Source organism: Pelodiscus sinensis, chromosome 3 (genome assembly GCF_049634645.1).
Source record: "Pelodiscus sinensis isolate JC-2024 chromosome 3, ASM4963464v1, whole genome shotgun sequence".
In the NCBI taxonomy this organism is placed as follows: Eukaryota; Metazoa; Chordata; order Testudines; family Trionychidae; genus Pelodiscus; species Pelodiscus sinensis.
In genome coordinates, this window is record NC_134713.1 from 178599417 (window position 1) to 178622169 (window position 22753).

General features: G+C 39.0%; 1 long non-coding RNA gene across 1 annotated transcript in view; it reads right to left on the reverse strand.

Moving 5' to 3' along the window:
• LOC112545637 (uncharacterized) overlaps positions 1-18236 on the reverse strand; it is a 36610-nt gene extending 18374 nt beyond the window's left edge. Inside the window, exons 1-2 of the long non-coding RNA XR_003089167.2 lie at positions 18108-18236; positions 15271-15342 (exon numbers count right to left, since the gene is read on the reverse strand). This is a non-coding gene — a long non-coding RNA (uncharacterized LOC112545637). The remainder of the gene's footprint in view (positions 1-15270; positions 15343-18107) is intronic.
• Positions 18237-22753: the final 4517 nt, after the last annotated feature.

The window sequence follows — 22753 nt, forward strand, 5'->3', positions numbered from 1 at the left end:
ATCCTTTAAAATATTCTTTATATTTTAGGATGGTTTGCTAATTTACTTTAGAATTGAACACACACACACACACACACACACACACTCGAAGTTTGTTCCTGCCATACATAAAGGAGACATATCTGCTCTCTTTATTGATTTGGGCTACTTTTATATGATGTTGCCATTCTTTCTATTTTTCATTTGATTGTAAAATGCATGCTTTTCTTTTCTTCCATTTTCAGTATTGTATTAGTGCTGTAGGAAGAGCAACTCTGATAAAATCTTGATACCTGATGTAGAATCTTCAGATTATGTTTCCAGGTAAGAGATCCTAATGTGTGATTAGGCTCAAAGGATTATGTTACAATGAACTTCTCTGGCTCAAAGGAGTCTGCTTCCCTCATCCCTTTTCTAGCAGAACCTATGGGTTGTTTTCTTGCTGTAGAAACTGGCCATCAAACTCTGTCTAGAAGCTCTTAATGGAAGAAATACTTATTTAGGAAACTTGATAGAGGCGTTAAATTGGTATTTGATATGATGATAGCTTTGCAACGTGGTCTTTTGAAAGGATGGCTAAAAGCTTCCCAGCCTCAAGCTATTACAAAGACGAACAAAAATCAAACACAGAAGTTTGGTACATCAACAACACAGAGTAAAGGAAATATCATTGTCAATAGGTGTCCTGATAGTCAAGCCTTTTTCTGTGAACAGTCTGATTCGCCACTGTCTGTCTAAAGTCCTGGTGTAACACCTTTGATGTCAACAGAATTGAGCTACTTTAAAACTTTAGTCACTCAGTGGTCAGTAATCCTGAAAAGAGGAAATAACTGGAGACTGTGAGGTAAAGTTGACAAATACTGTTGTTGTTTTTTTAATGGTGAGCTCTGTAATTAACTTACTATAGACCAAGATTGAGGTATTGGGCTTTAATATCTCCTCCCATATAGCAGTGCAAAACAGAAGTGAACAGTGTAAAAAAAGTGCAATGCTTGTATACCTGAGAAAAGATTTAGGGCCATTTCAGTTTTGAGGAGAAATGTTTCAGTGGCACTGATCCGGGCTCCACTTCTGTTGCATCAGTAAGCTGTCAGTGGAATCACATCAACATAAAACTGGGGTAACCGAGTAGTGAATCCAGCCCTCTGATATCTAGTCTAAGATCAGGAGTTTCTACTGTCCTTAAAACCACATTTTGGAAAGTAGAGAAGCTCTGCTTGAAGTTATCTTAAGAGCATACATGCTGTAGCTTTCCTGGAGGCTTTCCAAACTCAGTTCATGTTTATATACTGTATTTCAAATCTCGTACAGCTCTTGTTGTCACCTTGATTTTAATCCTGGCACACAGGCAGTGAACATTCAAATGACTCTATATTTTGTTTTCCTTATAACTGTGCTCAGGTGCAACATCCAGTGGCTTAGGGAGACAAGAAGAAATATTTTGGCACTGTTCTTTACACTCACTATTATGTAGCCTTTAAGATGCTGACTATAGACATCTTTTGGCAACGTTTGAACCTATAGAGGATCATCATGCTGATTTAGCTATGTTGACAGTGCCCATTATGCTTTCTACTTTTTAAAAATAATGCCTTTTTTACAGCTGCCATTAGTTAGATATTCTTTCTCATGTGGCTGACATTGTCAGTGGTTATGGAAGCAGCTGCATCCAAGAATTGTAGCAAAAAGCGAACCACATCTGTGCTTAATATTTTTTATTTTTATGAATCGAATATCTTTTGGGCCACTTTGTTCTTTTGCCTGGGTTAAGATGGATTTACATATGTCTCTGTAACCTTAATGCTATACCTTGATGAAGTTTGAAATGACACAAGAAGTGCTGGTAAGATAATTACTGTGCCACCGCAAGATTTGGCAAAAAGCATGCTGCATTTTAACATGCATTACTCTTGGATAAACATTCATTTCCAGAGAAAATAACTACTTTTAGTACAGCGACTACTGACGAGATATTCTGGTGGTCTTGCAATGAGTGTGATAATATATTGTTCCATTAGGGTAAATCGCTATAGTAAAACTGAACTAGGTGCTTGCAGTGGTTTGGATTCTGCTCATAGAAACATTATTGCATAGTGCTAACATAAGGCTATCTTTTTCCACCGTGTGTGTGTGTGTGTGTGTGTGTGTGTGTGTGTGAGAGAGAGAGAGAGAGAGAGAGAGAGAGAGAGAGTATGTGTATAGCCAGGAAGCATTTTATTTGTCCCTACATGAAGCTCCAATAATCAGGCTTTACATGAAGAAGCCGATGTGGCTACAGGGAGATAAAATCTACATGCAGATCTTAGCATAGTTAGGGTATGTCTACACAGCAATATTGTTTCGAAATAACTAACATTATTTCGAGATAACTTAGTCTGTGTCTACACAGCAGGCAGTTATTTTGAAATAATGTAAAAATACTGGCAAGCTAGAGGACTTCTTACTCTGATTCCTGTAACCCTCATTGTACGAAGAGTAAGGGAAGTCAGAGGAAGAGTGCTCTGTTTCAAAATAAGTGCTGTGTCAATTTGCATAGCTTAGCTTCAGTTAAGCCCTGTTGTGTAGACGCACTCTTAATGGGCTGATGTCATCTCCTTGCTCTTTTGTGGAGTGACTCTGCACTTGGTTTAGTGTAATTGTAGATTTCTATAGTAAAGACCATTTCCACCACAGAGACAGTAACTGTCCCCTTTGTGAAAGCCTAGTAAGGTCAGTGCAGAGCCTTCTTCAGCAAGTGTGGCCTAGTATGATCACTGCACTAAGGCCACTCTCTCTATCCCTCTCTGATGGGTACCTCAGGGCGAATGTGACACAGAGAGTTTCCTTTGGACCCTCCCATCTCAATGAATTTTATCTTGAAGATAAATAGTCCCTTAGAGCTGTAAGATACAACTAATAAATCTTTACTGAAGACATGCAGTACAGAAGATGCAATAGATACATACATTTTGTTAAAACAAAACAAAAAAAAATCATACCTGAGGACCTGCTAACCAAAAAACCCCACCAAAACCAAAACCAAAAAAACACTTTAAGTGATTCATTTGTTGTAAGAAACTAAAAATAAGTGTGCTCTCAGAGTAAATTATCATTGTATTGTGTTTATGAACTAATAATATTAGTAACAATTGCAGGTCTATCTGCTGATGTACAATTTGAATATCATAATATCCTCCTTGTTTCCCATTTTTTACTGTTCATACTCTCCATAGAACATTATTGTCACTGCAGACCTTTTATCCAAGCACTGTTGATCACAGCATAGGAACTGTCCTCCTATTTGCATTCTGTGGATGCATCATTATTCACAACATTTGATGTCCATAAAACACATTAAAACTATTTCCTTGAGCAAAAATAATCAGCTCTCTGCTGTACATATCATTTGTATACTCAAATTGTAAAATGTAAATTGATATATAAGAAAATGGCCCATTAACTTTTTCATTAATGACAATAATACATTTTGTGCATCAGCAGTAGGAGGATCCTACATTTATTTTAGGATAAATGGAGGTTTCTACGAATTTTATAAAAATGAAGGCTGTCATTGAAATACATTTTCGGTCTTAAAAAGAATGATGTGTCCTCGTTTGTTTTTTAAAACATTCATATACTTGGCTTAATTGGTAAAATAAAAGTACTGTTGTGGGCTCAATACTTCTGTGATTAGGCAAAAATTCTCTCTGAAGTTCATTGGAATTTTGCCTGAGTTAGGGCTGGAAGATCAGATCCTATGTATTTGTCAAATATTCTTTGTTTAAGGAAGGTATATGTGTATTTAATATGTAAAATGATTATTGCATTCTACCTAGACTGGAGATAATTGCCCTAAACTATAAAGGCCATCACGATTTTAATTTTTCAATTTCATTTTAAATACTAGTAAAAGCTCCAAAAACTCTGTATACTATATCTTCAGTTGCTAAATAACTCTGTATACTATATCTTCAGTTGCTGTATACTATATCTTCAGTTGCTCAAGAGTAGTTCCTTTTTTTGCAAATTCTAACATCAGATTAGATTTATGACTTATTTATTGTGAAATATAATAGACACTTGTATTGCAATGTTTTTAAGATTTATGTTGATTCACTCGGAACATGGGTGCATGCTATATATAATTTAATAAACACATGTTCTTTCTTTTCTGGTATTAATAGCAGTAATATTCTTACAATTCACATTAATTAACTCACGTTAGTGTGTATATGACTAGCTGTCAAATCACTATACAGTCTCCATTTGATTAAAAGATAGATTAGTAATTTGTCTATAACTGATACATCAAGCACTAACAGATAAAGAGCATCTGATATTAAGTATGTGAGAAATAAAATCTGCCTTCAGTAAATTGCTTAGAAAAATTACACAGTACATTTAAATTACCATTTGCTTAGCAACATGCCCTTGTAGACATTCCAGTGGGGCTATAAAATGATCGATTTACTTTAATTTTCTACTGAATCCTGAAAAAAATAGCTATCAGTAACCTATCCCTTCATCACGGCATGCTGATTCACTCTGTGTATTAAATTTACTGGCAAGGAGCAAGACGTTAACAAAAAGTAACAGATAATGTGAACATTTCATGCATAATCTGTAATATGAGATATGTATTAATAGGGAAATTATGATGCATTCAATTATTCTGAAATGCCTTCCAGAGATGTTTTGATTTGGCTGCGCTCTGATAGTAGCAGCACAGCAGGGAGCATCTCAAGTGATGAATAACCTAATCTCCTAATCTCAAAATGGGCACTATTCACAGCTAGTCTAGGATAGACTGGTGGAAGAAACTACACTTTACATACACAGCTACAGTAAATAAATAAATAAATTCATGTCTGCTTACAAAATGCATGTTCCTAATTAATACTAGTTTGGCACCTATGATTCTACAAGTTACGATGCTGATCTGGAAAGAAACCTTTGCCCACCTCTAAAATAAATTTATGCAACAAAAGGATGTAAAAGAGATTTCACATGCATTTATTAATATTAGCATTATAAGTTGTTTTATGACATTATGCAAATGAGCTGTTTCTAATTTGCCCAGTTAATGTATACTTGAAATGATATTTGTCATGCATACCTTTTTTTTTAATTTCCAAAGAAACCCATCATACCAAGAAGCTCTTCATTTTTCTAGCATCAACTCTATGTATAAGAATGTTTGCTTGTGTGTAATTAAGCAGCCACATTTACTATTTTGCATGGTGAACAATAGTCTAGTTTCTTGGAGAGGTTAAGCAGGATTTATTTTATTGTGTATATATGCAGAGTCGTCGAGGTGACTTTCATTCCTTGTCCATTACTGTGGCATTCTCCATGCGCAACTGCAGATAGACTATTTTACACTCATTTACTTGCCTTCTTCCTTGGGATCATTGCAACAAAAACAAATTGCAAAATCTAGGAGTTTAAAAAGCAACCATATAAAAAACAATCCTGAGAAAATATGCTATGCAATATGCACAGTCCTTTTTATATACTTAATTGCAGGATTGCAGTGGGCTCACTTTTTGATTAATGCAATTTGGCAAAAGTTAATATTACACCAGTGTATTACAATTTTTAGTAATTATTCAATGTTAATATGGCAGACTTCTTGAAGAAAAATGAGAAGGAAACAGTCTCTCTCTTTTTTTCCCCTCCATTCTCACCACTGTTCTGTCTGGCAGTAATAGAAATAATTATATGTAAATAAATGTATTTTATCTTTGAGAATTATCTTGATTTAAAAAATTCTGACATCCTCATCCTTCCTTCCTACTCTAAATGTTGAACTTTGAAAAATATTGGCATTTACAAGGTGCAAAAATGATTTTATGTTCAGTTTTGTTATGTTGTAGTTTCCATGATTTACAAAGTGATTTGTTATAACAAGTACCTTTGTCGTTTAATCATAATGCCACATTATGTGTATTATTTTACAAGGATTGCACTTAGCTTGCCTAATGGCTTTGGCAGCCTGGCTTATAAACTGTCTTTTTAATATAAAGCTAAAAAGTGTAAGGCTACTTGGATTTCCTTTGCTTAAACAGTGCGATTTCCTCTGTGTTATGTTTCATGTGAGCATCATGTTAAACTACAGCAATACTTGAGGCTTTTTAACTAGCCCTTACTATAGCAGTCCCATGTCTGCTATTATATCTACGTACCACAGTATGTATTTTGCACTGCATTTTAGTCACTAATCATGGTTTAGCAAACATGGAAGAAGTGGGCCCCATTTTATGAAACTTTCAGATGAGTGATGTTCAGTTTATTTCAGTCTTTAGTACACTAGAATGTACAATTGCTCTGAAGATAAATAAAAGATTCAGCTGGATGCCACTGGAGAGCAGAGCAGCATGTCTTTGGCATTGCTTGAGTCTTATCTGATTTGGATTTGTATACCTCATGGGGAATGGCAAAATATTGGAACAGACGGCTTGATATTTCCGAAGAATATAGTGGGCTTTATTAGCACCAGTTTCACTCCCTGACTGACGGCTTTTTCAAATTTTTTATCTTATTAATCCATGCTACTGTATGTAAATGTTATTCCTCTCTGCATAAGGGAGGCAACCAGCGATTTGTAATAAATGCTTATGAGTGCCTGAGGCTGCACTTAAACTTTAAAACATCTATTATTAAGTTGCAAAAAAACACTGTAATGGCCAATAGTGACCTCATAGGAATTTTAAACTGTGGTCTGCTCTTCTGCATTAAAAACAAAAAAAAATTGCCTCAAGTTAGAATTATGAGCAGTGCTATTTTAACAGCTGCATTTTGATTATTAAAGTGTGTTTTACAACTGAATTACAATGCTTTTATGGACTCTAGGTTTAAGATTTAAAAAGGTCATTAAACATAGTCGGTTTTGTCACAGTAGGTGTCATTGTGTACACAATCTATTTTATATCATAGCACTTAAGATTTAAAATAACACGGAGAAGCATTTTAGTTTGTTTAAACATGTAGATTATTATATATCTTCCCAGGTATTTTGACCCTTTGCAGTCTGAGATGACTACTTTCATTATTATTTTATTAATTTGACAAGAAGCCCTACTCTGTATATCAATGATCCATTTGTTCCAAAAATAATTAAAAATGCCAGCCTAGAGCAATAAGACAACAGAAACACTTCTGGCAAATCAATGTTGAGAAATGCATTGTTTGTACGGTAGCCAATGGTTTATTCCTGAGCCATTTCTACATTTTCTAAATCTGATAGTATATAGGCTCATTGACAGTTAAGTATTGACCTGCAGTGTAGATTTGGAAAATGCAGGACCTTTAAATTGATTTATCTAATATGTCATATGCTGGATACTATATGTAATGTTTACATCTTTTACAACATAAATATAGCATGAAACACTGCATTTTTCCCCAGCTGTTCTGGGAAAGCTAGGTAGCAAATATAAACTGAAATTTTCTTCCCTTTGACTTGCCTGTTAGACTTTAAAATACTTAAATCTTTAATTTTCCTTTCATTAATTTGTCATGGTATTATCACTGTGAAGAACTGTACATACAATACATGAATACAGTTTCTGGGTGGCTGTATGTTAATGAGCGCAAAGGGAAAAAATGATAAGTATAGAAACCTCAAAATATTTGACAAAATGTCACAAAGGATTGTATTTGCATGTAGTACCATGGGTAGGACATAATGATTAGTGTGCAGTGTGTTTCTGGCAGTACCTACTCTAGCTTATCCTGATAACATGTCGGCTGCACAGCTTTGAATATTGTATATATTCTTTGAACATATCTATGACTAGCGTAGCTGTCATTCTATTGAAAAATGTGGCTGCACGAATGACAATACTGCTTTAATTTTTTTAAAAAAGACAACGACTTCTAAATAATTATTATCATGCTAATAACATTTGTATTCTTTTGTGTATAATTAAGATCTGCCTGTCTAAGCATGAAATAGGGTTGAAATCTTAAATAAGTACGCTATCCTTAACCTATTTAGTAAATCAGTTTTAATTTCATATTCTTTAGGTTAAATCATAACAATAGACTGCTGTATAAAGAAAAATCCACAATTTATGCCTGTAAACCTACTTGCAAATGTTTAATAATAAGCAAAGTGTTTGTGAAATTAAAAAAAGCTACTATTATAAACCTGAGTGCTGAATAAAAGAAAATGATTCAGCAATTACTGAAGTTACGTGTTATTTTTAATTACCATTAACTCTTTATTATCTGCCTTGAAAAATATACACGTGATTTTATCATTAGACCTTTGATGATTTATAATTTACTTTTTTTAAAATGTTGCATATTATAAGAAACACTTTTGTCATTCTGAACTCTGTTTTGCGTATCTCTTCTTACACTAGGATCCATAATACCATATTCTTATTTCTTATACAATGTTGTGTCTAATCTATTGGAAGACAGTTGTGGTTAGAGAACTTATCTTTGGCCATTTTTGTCTTTGTTTTTTCTGCAAGGATGACTGCGTGTTATTGGTGAGTAGTTGTGGTTTCTGCTAAACATCATATATACCTCTTCAAATATGGATGGCGGTCATTTACATGGTGTGATTGGAAAATGCCTACATTTATCAATTATGGTAGAACACTAGCTGCTCATGAGCAAATCAAGGAGTAGCAGCCAGTAAAAACAATGGAAAATATCAAGAAGTGAATGGGGGCAGACTGAGCTTGTAGTCACTGGTGTTTAGCTACAGTTGACAGTCACACTGCTGACTGCTCATGTGTTTTGTGAGGATTTGTAAGGTGCTCACAGGTTCTCAGATTCACATTCATATTCTTATTTCTGATAATTAGATTTGTTGGGATGTATCTTTATCTTAGCACTCAGGTTTCCACCTGCAAAAAAAAACTGACAAAGAACTAAATTGTGCCAAACTCCTGTGCGAAACACTGCTGTAGGGTGGAGTGGGGGAAGCAAGGTAGCATGGGAGCAGGAGCAAAAGAATCCTTGAAATTCTGTGATGGAGCTGGTTTGTAGCCAGAATTACTGTATGCTCACTCCTGCCCTATCCTATGTGGTCAATGGCTGGTGGATATCTGAAGCAAGGTATCCACAAGCCATGTGGTGTGGAGATACACAGGGTATCTGTGTAGATCTGGGTTCAACAAAGGGTGTGCAGATTCCTAAATCCTGCCTCCTCATCTGTAGTGGTTCTTCTCATCTGTAGTGGTATTGGGCCTGAGATTCTCTGTGGTTGCAATAAAGCAGTGTTCTCAAAGCGGTCGACGAAACCACTTTGAGAAAGTTGATAACTGGTCATGCCAGTGTGTTTATTTACTAGTGACACGGACATGGAGCCTCATGGCTCCCATTGGCTCTGATTTGCCATGTGCAGCCAAGGGGAGCTTCAAGGCTCCTTAGCCATGGTGCCAGTAAATAAACACAGTGGCACAGACAGTTAGCAGCTTTCTCAAAGTGGTTTCAAGGACAGCTGTAAAGGGAATAGGAGGAGTCCTAGGTGCATCTACACAGCACCCTTATCTCAAAATAAGCTATGCAATTTGTGCTATTAAAATCATGTAGTTTATTTCTACACAGTGCCAAATTTCAAGGTGCTATTCTGAAACATCCCCTATCCCTTGCGCAATGAGGTTTACAGGGATGTCGGAATAGCGAGCCCATTATATTTCGATGTAATAGGCTTGCTCTTAAGATGTGAAATAGCTATTTCGGGATACCTCCCATATCCCAAAATAGCTCCACTGTGTAGACGTAGTCATAATGAATCTTTGTGATTTTCTTCTAGCTCTGTAAGATCCCCTAGTATTTTCAGTCCTTTTGTATTAATAATGTTGATGATAGAAAGTCCCAAATGAGTTAAAAATACAGTGCTCACACACACACACACACACACACACACACACACACACACACACACACACACACACACACACACACACGTAGATGGTGTACTGCACACGTAGATGGTGTACTGCAGAACCCTGAAACTTCACAGGCATAGTGTTATAATTGAGATAGACATGTCCAATGGGTTTTATTCCTTGACTTGTTCTCTACCTCAGAAAGCTTATCTAAAAATCTCTAGCAAGTTTTAGCCTAAAGACTTTTTCTTGATCAATTAGCTTCTTTAATGTTTTCTTCCTATGGAATTTCTATAATGCAATTACAGAAAAACAGTGATTAAAAAGCTCTTTCTGATATTATAGAATCATTGAGTCAGATCCTTGTTTATTACAAATTGATTATTACAGTGGAGCTACTGGGATTTACATCAGCTGAGGAGCTGACCCATTATGTACTGCACTGAGGTGCACCCTTGGGAGTGTTTTTCAAGGCCAATGGTTTATCCTGGCTTGGTAATTTTCCCTTGTTTTCTCTCTCCCAATAGAGTTTGGAGTACTGCAGAGTTAATGCTCTCAGCTCCTAGGTGGGAAAATGCAATAACCTCTTCAGCCAATTCCAAGATCAGGTTGGTGAACTATGGCATTTTTTCTAGTCCATATTTCTGGGAACAGTGCTTGTAAGGCAAGGCCCTGAGAGTGGGTTGGGATAGAGAAAACTGAGAGGAAAGTAGAACATTTACTAGGAAGAACAAATATTTAGAACCCTGCAAATTTGCGGATATCCATGGCTCAGTTTTGCAGATATGGACGCGGATGAGGATACAAATTTTGGATCTAGAACCAAGCAAATTTGTGGATACTTTATACCGATAGGTACCCACATCTGCGGGATGCTGTTGCAAATATCTGCGGATCATTTTTGCAGATGCAGATGCAGATATCAATTTTGTATCTGCATAGGGCTCTATAATCACCCATCACCATTAAAACAGCATTGCTGGATGATATAACTAGACTTTTCTGTGATGATGACATATGCTGTGGAGTACTGTGGAAACCACAGAAAAGCCCCTTTTAGATGGGTGACCAACTAAACAGAGAGAATCTGCATTTTGCCTATAAGACAACATAGGGATCTAAGAGTTAGGAATTGTAGTTGAATGCCCAACTCCTTTAGCTGCCCATCAAAGCCCTAGCTGTAGTTGTCAGTTATTCTGTTATATGGTGTAACTGGTGTATGAGATTGATGTTTTCCAACTGGTTTAGATTCTCTGCCTTTTACCCCACTACTTTTGTTAAATTCGGTCACAAAAGGATGTCATGTTAATGAGAACACTAAATGGCTTTAATGCATAGTACATATGATTTGATCTCAAACTATCAGTGGCACTACAGACAGGAAAGTCATTATTCCCCACAGTATCATCCCATAGACATTTAATTGCAGAGCAAAACCAGACTGTAGGTAGAGAACATGCTTTGAAACCAAAGTGAGTCTGTGAATGGTGCAATGTAACCTTTTGGTTATGTTCTCTGGAATGTAAAACTGTTCAATATTTCTACATTTCTATATACCAAATATACTAGTTCCATTCAGGAAAGAATGCTCTTAATATATGGTCATGGATTAAGAGAGAAAGGAACTTTCCAAGTAAAACAACATTCCAAGATAACATCAAGTGACCTCTAACACAACCCATTTCTTCTATGAAACTCACAAAAGCTAAACTGCTTCAACAAAGATGCTGTTACTCCATTCTGCTATCAAAATGTAAATAAAAATGTACGAAGACCTTGATCCTGCAAAATGATGAGCATTCTGGCCCCAATCCAGGAAAGCACTTAAGTATGTGCTTAATATTAATCACGCGAATAGTCCATATGAACCAAATGAGACTATATGTCTAAAATTAAGCAAGTGCTTAAGTGCTTTGCTGGACTAGGGCCAGTGTGCTCCGCTCCTTGCAGGATCAAGCCCTAAGGGCCCAATCCTATTCCAGTTGTATTCTGTGGTAAAACTGTGGTAAAACTCCCCTTCACTTCAATGGAAGTAGGATCTACCCCTCAGGCAGAACTTTCCTCTTTGGTCTTCCAGTGCAATTTGTGATATCTGCCTCTTCAGATAGTTGCTCAAATGCTACAGAGACTAACAATATATAAACAAAACAAAAAAATAGATACCTTTCATGCTCCTCTGAGTGGCAGGTATCATGTCTTATTCCTGCAAGGTGGCAGTCCCTGTTTTGGTATTTAAATAATATATGGATAATTACTTGGATGTATAAAATATTTAAAGGGTGCCCAGCCAACACTCTGGGCCCCTTTACATATTTTTATAATGATCATCCTATCAAATTAATGTGCATCAGCAGACACTATAATAAAACAGCTCCCCTACACAGATGACAAACAACACCCTAGCCCATGTGCACTTCAGCTCACTCATCCTGAAATGCCTAATTAAAGTAGAAGGCCTTTGTCAGGCTGCCCGAAGGTTAAGAAAGTTGGAATCTGTATCAGGAAGAAGGAAATCCCAATGCTGAGAATTCATCTTGGGAAATCTACTACCAAAAATGCATTGTGTTTATATGAAGATAATCTCACATAAAGTATTTCTGATGGATATTGGTAGTATGGCACAGGAGATTAGGTGGTCACAGCAGTAAGAAAATACCAAATCATTTGTTGTCTAGTTATATCCACTAATCTTTTGAATTCCACCCAGAGACCTGCTGACTGTCAGTGACAAAGATCACAGATGTAATGTGCCCCAGCAATGAATTCTGCTTTATAAAACACCGCCAGTAGTTATAATATGTAGTCCCAGAGAATGCATTACAGCTGGACAAAGCTAAGATGATGAAAGCATGGGCCAAAATCTGCTCTGAAAAATTAGTCAGAAAAAAATTTCATGATACAAAAACTTCATTTTTTGCACAAATTTCCATACCTCTTTCCAATATTTTTCATATTTTTATATTAAAGTACTCTTGGTAATGTTTTTGAAAAAGAACATTCCAATATGGGCATTCCAATATGTGTGCATGCGCGCTGCATGCACAATTGTCAGAAGATTTTCCCTAGCAGTACCCATCAGGTTGACTGCAGCACCCCTGGAGAGAGACCTTAACCTCCTTAAACTATGCACCAGGAAGGAGCAAATCCCAAAGCTGAGAATTCCTCTTGGGAAGTCTACTACTGAAAATATTCACCATGTTTATACGGACTGAAATTCAAGTAAAGTATTTCTGATGATGTTTGGTAAACTCCTCCTGTTGGAATCAGCACTCCAGCCACAGTCCCAGGATGCGGCTTCCACTCCCTTGGGGTGCAGCTCACTGGCCTCAGTGTGGGAGGCCTCGGCACGTTGAAAGGAGGGATTGTCAGCACTGGCCCCCTTTACATGGGATGGGCTCATCCATGTGGCATCTCTCTCACTCCCCAGGGCTCAAGAAGAAGAAGAGGACTGATTGGGATCGTTCTTCCTCCAGAAGGCTGAGCAATGCCCCGGAGGTTGCCCATACTGTGCTCAGCCTGACTAGGCTAAGCATGTTGGCCCAGGTACCATTGACTCCAGCACCCTGGTTGGGACCATTGAGTCCGGTGTCAGTGGTCTTTCTGGAGCCAGTATGGTAGAAGAGGACTTGGACCTTCTCTCCCCACACCAGAACTTTTGAGGCCACTCGGGACCTCATTGAGTTTATGGCACTGGCTCCATTTGAGTTGCAGATTCCCCTGCTGGTGGTGCCAGTGGCACTGCCTCCTGGACTAACCCTGGCACCGCTGTCTATTTCTTCCACCCTGACATCTGTGGCGCTATAGACAGTTGTGCCTCTGGCATGGATACTTAGGTCTGAGGCACCATTTGCAGCATGCCCTATGGCTCCTCCCGTGGCTTTAGCTGGGTGCAAGTCTTCCCATAACTGGACAATTGGCATATCAAGGGCAGGCCATGGCACCAGGTGCTCAGGCACATGGAACTGGTCAAGGCCACATTCTCCCAATAGAACCCAAAGTCCACCCTCATTCCCACTCAATGCATTGAGTTTATTGGGGCCCTCCTTGATTCTACTCAAACAACACCTCTCTGCTTGAGGCCCAGTTCCAGATGTTAGCAGGAATTATTGCTGAGCTTCATCAAAATATGACCACCATAATGAGCAGGGCTTGATGAACGGTGGCGAAAACCGCTCGCCAGCCCCGTACTGCAAGAGCCGCATGCGCGCGCCGTGAATGAACTGGGCGCGCGGCTGAAATTTACTTGCCATAGGCGAGTAGATTGTATTCTTTGTCAAGCCCTGGTAATGAGCAACCATGAGATTCCCAGGTCACATGGTGTCTTGCAGCCATGTCCTTCATCATGCTTAACTCTGCCTTCACCCGCTACAAGCATGGGTGATGTCGATGTTTCAGACCTTTCAGGATTCTCTTGTTTGGCTAGTCATTCCACCTCAGGCAAGCTTAGACTGGATCAACTGGTGTCACATCGGCTGGGGTATATATATGAGGCCATGAGGCACCACTATAGGAAACATACAGCTGACTCGATGGGCACCACTAGGGAAAATTTTCCGACAATCGTGCATGTGGTGTGCACATGCACACATACTGGAATGCATATGTTGAAATGGACATGAGCAACACATCTCAAAGAACAACAGTTATGAAAAGTATGTAACAATTTTTTACTTTATAGCACTTCAATCCAAAAACAACTGTTGCATTTTTCATAAAAGTGGGTTGACATTTTTCAGTCTGCTCCAGTTACCTTCTTCCTTCCAGGTGCAAATGGAGGAAGAGCTACTTGGAGACAGCAGATATCTGAGTATCAAGGTGTAGCTAAGGATCTAATTAATAATACAGCTATATTGTCCATCTATATTATATGTGGAGGTTGCACTCCTTTAACAGTGCAAGTTTAGTATTCAGCTGGTTTAAAATGCATTAAAGTCAAATGCAGCTACGCTGATTTACAACAGTTGAGGATCTGGATCTTCATTAACCCTTCCATTGCTTATCCCAACTATGTCATTCTATTCTTACTCACGTGAGTTGCAGCATGTAGTCTGTGTCCAAACACTAAGCTCATTTGGACATGAGGCCATTTCCACTTCACCAGTTGCATCATTAGGTGTGTGTCACAAATACTATGGAATAATCAATATTCTAATATTTTGAATACAATAATGTTTATCAAATTTCTCTGGTAATTTGGTATTGTTTTTGAAGGAGCCCTCCACACCAGAGTTCAAACAACTGAAGATAGGTCATCTTCCATCCTGACTTTGTTTTAGGAATAGTTTCTGTTCTCCCATCACTTCTATTAAGATCAATCTTTCTGTCTTCAGGAGACTTTGAAATCCATAAGCAGCAAATACTTTCCTGCCAGTCACATCCTTATATATTTGTATGTGCTATAAAATGTACCGTAACCAGAAAAATCTCTATATGACCCTCCATTCCAGAGACAAAGTGTTACCTGGGCTTCCTCTCCCTTATGATCTGCTGGGGCTTTTCATTAATTCAGTGAGCAGCTGTTGACCTAAGACAACTGAAAAAGCAACAACACCTGTAACTATATAAGTGTCAGTCAGTATTATTCAAAGAGAAGCTAGACACGTAGTAGGAGCTATTGTCTCTTGATACTAGCTACTTTATACACCTTCTCAATTAAACATGGAGAAGGAGGCATCCTCTGGCCTGGATATATATATAAGCTGACTAATGAGAGGTGAAAAGACAGGCTAGTTTGTGAAAACTGATGAGGAATCTTTCTCTCTTCCCTTCACTCCCCAGCCTAACACTATAGCTAACTGCCTCATTCGGAAACAGCCTCTGCTAAATTGCCTGATGGAACTCTCCATGAATGTACATATTCACACACTAGCACCAGTCCTCACTGAACTTTGGAAAGGCATCTACTCTGGAATGACAGTGGCTCACTGCGGCTGAAGGAAAGTCAAGGAAAAGAAAGAACTGAGAGGTTTGATCCAATAGTAAACGACAGAAGGATTCCAGGAAACAAAGATACCATGTGGGAACTATTACTATGATGAGGGGATAGATAGTGGATATACCACTTCTCTGCCCCAAGTCTCAAATTTGCCACCACAGATTCTTTAGCTGGTAGTAGTTAAACCTATACTCATACATGTTTCTTTAATAAAGCAATTATATACATGGCGGAAGGGAAAGGCTTTTTTTGTTGTTGAAATTTCTGATTAATTATACTGGGAAATGTTTCGAAAGCCTAAATTAAAATAATGTGGATGCTGCAAGAAAATCAGACAACCTAGTGGTGGCTATAAGCTAAAAATATATTACAAGATAAAGGATATGGCGCATTTTACCTGTGGAATGTGAATAATGCAATAACTACTTCCAGTGCTGAAGAGGAACATATAGGAAACCAAGAAACTGCGTCATTTGCATTGTAGTACCATGTCTGAAATTGTCAGATAGTTGCATTCCCATGTGCATGCATCCTAGGTATGCAAGTAGTTTACATACCGAAGCATTGTGTATATAAGGGTGCTCTTCCCTTATGTTCTTATAAGCTCTGTGTGTCACTGTGCTTCTCTAAGACAAAATGCTTTCCAGTGCTCATGTAACAGCATGGCTAAAAGCTCCGTGTGTAACAAGAACTTTATTTACAGGGTGGTAATATTCTATTGTTATCTTTCATGTCCACCTGTGAAAGTTTTCCTTGGATTGCTACTCAAGTTCTGATTTACTCAGCAACTGGGCGAGTTCATCAGCATGTGCCACATTGAGCATCTGAATGTGGAGCGAACACAATGAAACAGCTGATGCGCTGATCCCCACGTATCCTGTCACTTTTTAGAAACCATTGGCAAGGAAACATGCACTGGAAACATTTTCTTGTTGCTGGTAAGCATGGTCTCATCTGGTGCTGCTCTCCAGATGGATCTTCAACATGTCAAACTAGTCAAACACTGTTCTTTAAATGAGACAAAAATGTTTCATGCCCAGAAATGAGTGCAAACACTAAATCCATTTTCCTGTGTTCCTGTCGCTCCTCACTTCCTAACTACTGAATGTATTCATGAGTCTCTAAGCACATCTTTGTCGACTGACTGTGTTCTCCTACTAAGACATAACCATTGTAAAGTGTTATAACCTGTATGTTAAGCATAGTACCTGTGAAGGGTTTGGATTTGAAGGAATGTTGGCAAATAGATGCTAGGTGAGAACACAAATAATTCTATAAGGTTTTACAAGGAGTTATAGAGATATTGGACATTATATGCCATGTGTTCCCATCTTTCCACTGTCTATACAAGGAACTATATCCAGGCCCAGGTCATGGGAAAGGAAAGTGGGAGATTCCATTCTTTCTTTGTTGTTGGATTTTGTGTTGAGAAGGTATCTTTAAATTCAGGTAGTAGAAATGTTTTGTTCTTCTTTTCTTATCTGTTCTTAATATAGAAATGTCCAGCAATTGTATGCACCCTCTTTAACTGAGCAAAGTCCGCAGCTTATTTCCCTCAGCAGACCAAAGAGAAAAAAAAACACATTCAGCATGGGCCACTTGCAGATTTTTACCTCACTTATAGACCTTTTACACTAGTATGCCTCCATTAACTTTTCATAACCAGTATGAGAAATGGACATATGGACATACATGTACATAACTCAAAGGGGCTTTGAGCAAATTATTTCATGCAAGCTATCAATCTTTGTCATAATCTGCTGGTTCTGTTATCTTATTTTGGTGTATGTATCACACTTACATAAAATTAGACATGTGGAGTAGGGAATATTGTATGATTTATAAATGTGTAAATGGAAAGTCATAAAGGGTAATTCTACTGCTGGGAGGCCTCAATGTCTGAGCTGTCATATGCAAATAGCCTGTTGTCCTTAAGTCTTAGCAGTGGCTGGTAGGGAGCAGCCAGGTCACTCCCCATGCAATAGGGGAATTCTTTAAAAAAAAATAGGAAGGTAGGAGTCTTTTGTCTTTGGCTGGCTGGATATACCCAAGGAGGGTGAACCAGAGACCCCAGTGGAAGGGAGATGACTCTCGTTTGAAGATGCAGCTGGAACAGAAACAGTCTTAGGGTGAGTTTGTAATATGTTTGTGCTGAGGAGTTTAGTGTTAGAATTCGCTAAGCATTTTTTGTTTTGATTTGTAATCTACTTTGCTCTGCCTGTTCTCTCTTATTACCACTTAAATCCTACTGCTTGTATTTAATAAAATCACTTTTACTTACTATCAAGCCCTGTGTAAACAATTATTACCCGGGGGAGCAGTCAGTATGCACATTCCCCCTTTCATTGTTAAAGGGGGTTTACCCAAGTAATTCATTGGGGGCTGATCCCATTTGTGGAGTGGTATCGCAGGAAGATGCACCCTAAACTGAGACTCCTTGGACCTGAAGAGATTCAATGTCTGTACTGCTTCTTGGGAGGACAGAATTCTGCACCACTGTGACAGGGTGAGGTCACAGAAGACCCCTTGGGGAGGGGGCTTTCAGGAGTGCTGACATGGCCACTGGCACTCTACTTCCTGCTCCCTGGAGCTTTTTACCACTCGGTCCTGCTGAGCCAGCTTGGCTGGTCTCCCACAGCGGAGGCACCAAGCTGAGGTCACTTCCCCACCACCAGAAGCAGTAGATATGCTATTTGCGTATAGTTGCCCAGACATGGAGGTCTCCCAGCAGTAGAATTACCCTTGATGGCTTTCCATTGACACATTTAAAAATCATACGTATTCCCGTCTACACGTATCTAATTTCACACACAAGGAGTGATACATACACCAAAATAAGATAGACGGATAGGGGTCCATCACAAGGATTATGGTAGGAACTTGAAGCTTTTTACTTACAATGTTTTACTTCATCAAGGAATGAACCATTTGGCGTGAGAGAGCAATTACAATAGTGATTATTAATATTTTCTTCATGGTTTGTATTACAGTTGCACTCATAAAATGCTTCATGCTTTCCAAATGATATGAAGAGACAATCCCTGCTCAGGAAATTTACACTTTAAATAGATACTATGACAGAAAAAAGAAAACATTGAAGCACAATGTTAAAGGCACATGTCTTCTTAGTTCCTTAACATTTTTCCCCCCCAAGCCACTGCCCTTCACCTTACTTTTTCTTCTAACCAGGTGTTTTAGTCAGTATGCTCTACCATTGTTTACCTGATGTGACCAATAAAATCAGGCATTGTGTGAAGGGGAAAAAACCAAACAGCCAGTCCACCTCATGGATGGTTTTCTTCCCTTCCCTTTCACTTCCCTTCCCTTCCCTTCCCTTCCCTTCCCTTCTACTATCTGTTGGATAGGAGAAGGGTCCAAATGCCACAGCATTATGATGATTGCTACTCCTGCCCCTATCCCAATTCATATATGGATTTAGGAGGAAAGCTTGAAAAGAAACTCTAATACTTAGTTACAAGAAAGGAGAAGGCAATCTGGTGCAGTACATGGAATGAATGTTTTGTAGAATATGTTAAAAGTTACAAAAGCTTATTATGAAGCAGACTGAAGTGTTTTGGAATAGTGGAGGGAGCTAAGTCATCTTAATTATGTACATATTTAGATTAATTAAACCACCAAATTGTTTTATACCTGAAATATCGGGGATAGGGAACAAAGGGTCATTTGAATATTATCAACAGAGAACTTTAGTGTGTTCATATACTGTTGAAGACTTTTATATGGCATTGTGTCTGTTGAAGCTCATGCATACATGTGCTAATAAGATGTAGTTTCACAGAGGGCCTGGGATAGAATTGTGTTTTTATGTTATCTTTTATTGGAAGAAAAATTATGCATGCAATCAAACCCTATAAAATATTACAAAAACCCAATACTTATATTAAGTAGCTTTGCCTTGCACCCATATGAGATTTCTCTAGCAATACTGTGTAATGGTCTCAGTCAGGGAATTGCTTGTATTTGTAAACAGTAACCATTTCTTGGTTGTCCTAGAAAGGTAAAATGCAAAGGTGTAATCTGCTGGCCAATGTATTTAAATTTACTAAAACTCACTCATGTATAAAAAGATCTGTTAAAAAGTGTATTTGATCCATCACTCACACATGACCTGTAAAATAATAAATAACCTAATAGATACAATGCCATATGACAAATTTGAAAGCCCTTTCAGTTAATCTCTATCTTGATGAGACACTAATCTATCTTTTAAAACATTTTCAAAGATGTCCTCAAAGCCTTAGCAGAAATTAATACAGTAATTCATTGCATTTCAGACAGTTCAAAAAGCAAGAACACATTATCAATCGGTAATGCAGATATTTAGCTAACAAATGTAACAGGCAGTAGACATGGGACTAAATCCTGCTCACTTCCTTGACAGGAGCAGTTCAAAGAAGACACTGGACTAAGGCAAGAAATTTTATCTTACAGAACAATATAGTACATATGGTGAAAAAATAAAGTATTCATCTTGGACTTAAGCTTAGGGTTGCCAGTTGTCCAGTTTTTGACTGGAATGCCGATTGAAAAGGGACTCTGGTGGCAATGCTGATTAGAGATGTGAAAGGTTAACTGGTTTTTGGTTAACCAGTAGGGGCTAGAGCAGCTCCTTGCCTGACACAGGGCTGCTCTGCAGCTCCCATTGTCCAGGGACATGGCCAATGGAAGCTCTGGAGCCTGCATTCCAAACGTCCTCCTGCACCTTGGAACTTCCAACCCAGAGCCCCCTCCCACATTCCAAAATCCTTGGCTCCAACCTAGAGTCTCCCCTGCACCCTAAACCCCTCATATCCAGGCTCACACCAGAGTCCACACTCCCAGCCAGAGTATTCTCACACACCCTTCATTCCAATCCGCCCCCCCCCATGTCCCAGCCCAGATCACCCTCCTGCACCTTGAATCCTTCATTTCTGGTCCCACACCATAGCCTGCACTTCTGCCCCAGTCCAGAGCCCCCTCCATGTTCTGAACCCCTCAGCCCTAAACTGCAGTCTCCTTCTGCATCATAAACTCCTCAGCCCTGGTCCTAGCTCAGAATCTGCACTCCAAGCCCACAGTGCATATCCCCTCCCACAGCCAAATCCCCTGCCTCAGCCCAAAGCTTGTACCCACAGCTGAAGCTCTCACCCCCTCACTTCCTAATCCCCTGCTCTAGCCCAGTGAAAATGAGAGTGAATGAAGGTGGTGGAGATAGGTCCAGATTTACTCTTGTGGAAGCCTAGGCTATTACATTTTGTGGGGCCGCATAGGCTCTGGGGTGGGACCAAAAAGGAGTTCAGTGTGTGGGAAGGGGCTTCAGGTTGAGCCAGGAGGATGAGTGTGGGAAGGGGTGAGAACTGTGACTGGGAGATGCAGGCTCTAGGATGGGTTCTGACTGAGGCATTTGGGATGCACAAGGGGGCTCCATGCTGGGCACAAAGGGTTTGGAGTATGTGAGCAAGCTAAGGGCAGGAGGTTGGGGTGGGAATAAGGAGTCTGTGAGGGAGTTAGGGTGTGGGAAGGGATTTGGGGGGAGGGGCAGGGGGTCAGAGTGTGGGGCACTTACCTGTTGCAGAGGCAGCTCCCTTTCGATGGTGGTGGGGAACAAGTGACTCCGCACAGACCATGCTGCCCCATACTTGCCTGCAGGCACCGTCCTCTGCCATGATTCCCAGCCAATGGGAGCTGTAGGGGTGGAGCCTCCAGGCAAGTACAGCACGAGGACAGAGCTTCCCATCGCTTGTGGTGAGACAGCTCCAGCTTGGATAGGGTGGGGGGGTGATGAATGGAAATGTGTGGGGCTGTCCCCTCCCCACCACCACCAGGAAGAGCTGGCCCCGCACCCAGGGGCTTTAGTGGGTGCTGGACGACAGCCTCTAAAGCTCTTTTCTTAATCTGGCTCTGGGTGGAGAGTGAGTGACAGAGGGAAGGGGTATGGAGTGGGAAGGGGGGAGGGCCTTGGGTTTTTCGTTTTGTGCAATTAGAAAGTTGGTAACCCTACTTAACGTTCCATATAGTCTGTAGTTAGTGATGGGTGAATCTCAGTAAATGTTTATGTAGCACTTTGAATATATAAAAACTCTTCTATGGCACTCATCTTTGGAGTGGCTGTGTTCCTCACAATCATTAATAGATTTTATTTTCACAACGTCTCATTGAGGTGGAAAAGTACTATCCCCATTTTATAGATAAAGAACTGAGGTACAGGATAGCTAAGTGACTTGCCCAAGATTACACAGGAATGTGCTGGAGTCAGTTGAACCTAGGTCTCTTGAATCCTTATCCAGTATCCTATTCAGTTGACTATTCTGTTCAGTAATTGATGATCATATAATTATGAAAAGGTCCAAAAGAGTATAACTATACTAAAGTGTATGGCCCGTTTTCAGAGGCACTGAGAAGTCTTAATACTATTTGATATCCATAGAATCTGCAAGTGCTCATCACCTCTGAAAAATCAGGCCCTGGAGGTCCTTGCCTTACGCTTGCAGCCCAAAGACGTTCAAAAAAATTAGGAAAAGACTAGATGACAATTTTCAAATGTCAAAATAAAGCTATGAATTGATTCTTGTTTTATCAGAACTTCTATAGTTTATCCATCCCACCATCCCATATATTTCTCTAGTTAATAAAACTATTAACATGAGGACAGATAGCTGTGTTCAGCAGTGTCTTAAACAGGGCAATTGAGTTGGTATTTATGCAAGGAAAACCCAAGGTTTTGCAAATTGTCTTACAATTTATCATGTGAAGGTTTTATTTTTTCCAATGGATAGAAAGATTTCCATAAATATTACTAGCTCCAGGTACACCACATACTACACATTAGCCACTTGTAGTAGCTTTGGACACAGTTTGAAAAGAATTTTAAAGTTCTGTTGGTTTGTATTTTCCAAAACTTCTTTAGACTTTTTTTTTAGATTTTTGAGGACTGCATGGGTTCTAGGATTAGAATAAATTCTGCTATCTCAAACCTTTTGATTGAAATATTTAGGAATTTAGTTCTACC